Raw genomic sequence first — 4,330 nt, 5'->3', positions numbered from 1 at the left:
CAAAATACTCAGTTTGGGGTGTGACTCGGTGCTTTTCCACAATATAAAAAGGGGTGATCTTTTGGTTGTGGTTTTGTGCATGAAAATGGGGAATTTTTTGCTTTCCAGCTGCACAAATCCAGGCGGATTTGGCTTTCCCAGGAGCCCCAAATTGTTGGGGTTTTTTCCCTGTTGCAGACCCAGAATCAGGGGTTTTGGGGTTGTCCTGGTTTTGGCTGGAATAAAGTTAGTTTTCTTCTGAGTAGCTGGTACAGGGCCATTTTGGATTTAGGATGAGAATAATGTTGACAACACACTGATGCTTTAGTTGTTGCTAGGGTAAGTCAAAGACTTTTCAGCTTCTCATACTGCCTTGCCAGCAGAGGCTGCGGGTGCACAAGAAGAGTAGTTGAGCTAAAGGAGGATTCCAGGTAAACAGGTCAGCTCGAAATACAACACATCTTTTAAAAGTTAGAGTGAGTTGAACTCTTAAAATCAGCATTTAGGCTAATTGATACGATTTTGAACATGTTCTTAGCATAAAAGGAAACACTCTTGCTGGTATTGGAAAATGTCTCCTCCCTTCCTTACAGCACTGCTGCAGGGAGATAACCCTGGGAGGCTGCGGGACGAGGTCGTACGCAATCAGAATCTACGCTTACGGATCCACCACAACAGCTGCAGCCCTTGCGCTGCTGTCGCTGCAGATCTTGCTTGCTTGGTCAATAATGCTGAAAGTGAAGTGTAAAACTTTAAAGAGTAAAATGAAAAATAAAGAATAAATCTCAATAATTCACTTTACACTAAAAAGGTGTGCCCATGTTTATATACGTCCAATAAAAATACTTATACTGTAAAAGTATTTGATTTTCCTTTTCCATTACCTTAACTTGCACAGCTCTGAATTCATACCATTAAATTATCTCTCTCCAAAGTACACAGTTATAACGTGACTAGGGGTTTTTGTGTGTGTTACAGAACGCGGAGGGACACCTGGCCAGCTGAGCTGCCCAAGAGAGGTGCTACTGAACTGCCAGGGAAACGCACCATTGAAAGCCAGACAGAAAGAAAGTACTTCAGAGCACTCCGTCAAAACATCAGGAAAAAGAACCCCATAACTTCAGTTGCCTCTCTTCTTAAACATTTAGAAAAATACCTAACTGCTTACATACACCTAACATCATATACTACAGCTATTTGGCAGTTGCAGTTTAAACAATGCAAGTCAATTTGTAAAATCCCCAGTGCTGCAATACCTCAGACTACCAAAAAGGACTGGCGGATTCCCTAATGCTTTTGGCAGTACCGAAGCATGCAGAGCAACACGTTTTCATGTTATCTCGACTGTTACAACTGAGAAACCAAAGACCAGTGATGCCATCAACTTTAGGAAGATGGGCTGCGCTTGGGTCTTTGGAAGGAAATTGACTTTTTTTTTTTTTCTTTTTTTAAAGAGAGTGAAAAGTCTCGTTACTGATGACTTCTACTGTCAAGTCAATCACCTCTGAAGATCCACTCTGATGGGAAGTTCATAAAACAAAATTTCTTTGAGTGAGAAAGACTTCCATTTTGGAAAATCTCTTTCCAACTGAAGTCAAAATTACACACTACAGGTTAAGGGAAAAAGACATTACTGAAGCAGTAACTCATCAAAAACACCTCAGGACTCACTGTCACTAGTTACAAGGCTGCTAATGCTTCCTGGGAAAGCCTGGAAAACACACAGATGCGACGCCCGTTTGTCCTGTTTTGTCCACGTCTCTTCTTTGACCTTGATTGCTTTTAGTACAGATGCTAATTATCTCCGTAACGTTTTTGAGTACTACTATAAAATATTTTAAAAAACTCATTGACTGTAAAAGCATAAAGCTTTTATCATGAAAACAAAGTCTGTTTCTTCTGAACAGCTGAACTCTTACGAACAGTTTCTTCCCTCTTTTAGTACAAAATTATTTTCACAGTATCATTTACTAGTAAGCACACAGAAACAGAAGATTACATGCTTTCAGGAAGAGATAATAAACGGAAGGAAGTAAACTTTGTATAGGCATAACATGCTCCAGAACAGAACTTATTTTTATTATTTGTGTTAAAATACTTCACAGAAAAAAAATGTAGAAGGAGAGTTGACACATTCTTAATGTTAACTTTAAAGTCCATACTACAAGTACCTTCGGAAAAATGCAGACACACATCGTAGGCGTACCTTGTACTTGCAGACCACTATGGATTCTTTCCATCTGTTTTGTACTTTCCCGGCAGAAGAAAGGGCAACCACTGTGAAACGGTGCCAGCTGACATCCAGCTGAGAGAAGAAAAAAAAAACATTAGCACAGAGCTGGGTAGGAATCCAAAGCTGCCTTTTTTTTTGTGAAGGTTTGTGAAGACAGTACAACTGAGCGGAGGAAAAAGTATTTTTGCGTCATCTTCGGTACAGTTGTTGACACAGGCCACTAGAGCTTTTGCATTTTTCAGACAGCCGTGCCTTTTTTTTTTCCTTTCTTTTTTGACTCATTGGCAACTTTACTTTCACTAGAACTCACTTTCCTAGATACACGCAGGTGACAGACATAGAGACCTACATACATTTTCTCAAGCCTTAGTATAGCCGAGGCTTCATCACCCTACACATCCCAAGTTGAGTAGTTTTGCTAAAGAGCACAGCAACACATCTGTCCTTGTGAACTGCCTCGTTGCAAAAAAGGAATGATTTTTTCCAGGCTGTTGCTCCAAACGGTCAAGATCTTTTAAAACCGCAGTTGTGCCACCAAACCCGCTGCTCAGGGTCCCTCCTAGCTTTTGACTGCTCTGAGATTTAACAGGCACACGCTCCATTCCATCTTCCAACAGCAAAAATATGTTAACGCTCTCGGACCCAGAGCGCAACCCTACGGATGTCCACGCACACAGCCTGCCGTTTTGATGAGGAGCCACCGAGCAGCCCTGCGAGCACAGCTGCACGCGCCAGATCGGTTTCCCCTATGCCGCGAGTTACCGGTTTCGGTGAACGTAGTTTCTGATGCTTTAAACCGAAAACCGTATCTCGACGCTTCGCCACAGCAGAAACGACCCATCGCTAGACCGCTACAAAAACGCAGTAACGCCAATTGCAAACCCACAGCAGCGACAGCTCCAGAAATATTTAGACCAGGAACAAGGGAGAAAAATAAAACAGCTTCATCTCACGCACAGGGGAGCGGCAGGCAGAGAAAAGGGGCGGCATTCTGAGCCCTTACAGAAAACGGGCATTCTCCTTCCGTTCCTCGGCCCGTCCGTGAAGGTCTAAATACCGCAACACTACCACGGCAACGTCGAGAGTAGGGCACAGCAGCCCTGCCACTGGACTTGCCATTGATCCATGCTATTTACGTAGCAGGACATGTAAGCAGAGGGACACGTTTTGCCACACACAGCCCTGAACTTCCTGAAAATTTACGTTTACCGAAAAAAGCCATTTGGAACATATTGCCAAACAACGTTCGGCAAGAAAGCTTTGATGCCTTTGACACACGCAAGTTTCTGGTCACTTGCTATTTGCTTCCTGTTGCTGCTGCTGTTCTTCCTTCAGAAATTCTACTCGTCGCCAAGTTATTCACTACCGGTTCAAGCATTTGCCTTCCTGGTATTACCAGCACATTCACAGAGGCAAGTAACTTAATTGCTCTTCTACAATTATCCAAACAACAATTACAGCCATGAAAGAGAAGGAGAGGTCAGGCAGCACAAGAGCTCTGCAGGCTGGCACCAGTCAATATTGCACTCTCTAAAAACAAACAACAACAAAACAAAACCGTGACCTTGTAGCCTTCTTTTTTTTTTTTTTTTCTTCTTCTTTCAGAGCTTATCCCTGCCTCAGCATTTTGTCTTGTCAGAGCATGAAGCGCAGGTGATCCGTACCCTGACGACTTCTGCATGTGATGAATGCCTGTTCAGAAATAGTCCAGATCTGCAAGACTGGTGTCATTTTTATGGTTTTAATCATCATAACTCAAATTTTATTTACTCACGCATTTGTGAGGAAACTAATTAACTTTTAGACACTGCCTCTCCTTTTTTTGGGGGGTGGGGTGGAAACGTGTTAGAGACTGAAAAACATTACAATTCAGAGCTCCCAACCACGAGGGAGTGGTGGAGAAATCAATGAAAGCAAAGACCAACAGCAGCAACGTCAACTGAAAGTTGGCTTTCATTCCGATCACGTACTTAAGCGACTCTCCAAGTCTATGCCTCGGTCCTAGGAATGACTAGTCCCTTTTTGGAAGGACAAACTTGTTCACTTAAAAGTCCTAGACTGAAGACTCCGCTGAACGGAATGGGGATTGTCCCACGGGACAACATGCCGTCAACACTC

General features: G+C 42.9%; 1 long non-coding RNA gene across 1 annotated transcript; it reads right to left on the bottom strand.

The window, feature by feature from the left end:
* Positions 1-1,422: 1,422 nt before the first annotated feature.
* Positions 1,423-2,241, bottom strand: LOC104834663. The gene is made up of 2 exons (XR_774648.1): positions 2,186-2,241; positions 1,423-1,586 (listed from the first exon to the last, which is right to left on the bottom strand). It is a non-coding gene; the product is annotated as an uncharacterized LOC104834663 (long non-coding RNA).
* Between the last annotated feature and the right edge of the window lie 2,089 nt (positions 2,242-4,330).

Source organism: Haliaeetus leucocephalus, unplaced genomic scaffold (assembly GCF_000737465.1).
Source record: "Haliaeetus leucocephalus isolate CR32 unplaced genomic scaffold, Haliaeetus_leucocephalus-4.0 Scaffold339, whole genome shotgun sequence".
Classification (NCBI taxonomy): Eukaryota; Metazoa; Chordata; class Aves; order Accipitriformes; family Accipitridae; genus Haliaeetus; species Haliaeetus leucocephalus.
Note: the sequence above shows the minus strand (reverse complement) of the source record. Positions and strands in the feature narration are given on the sequence as shown.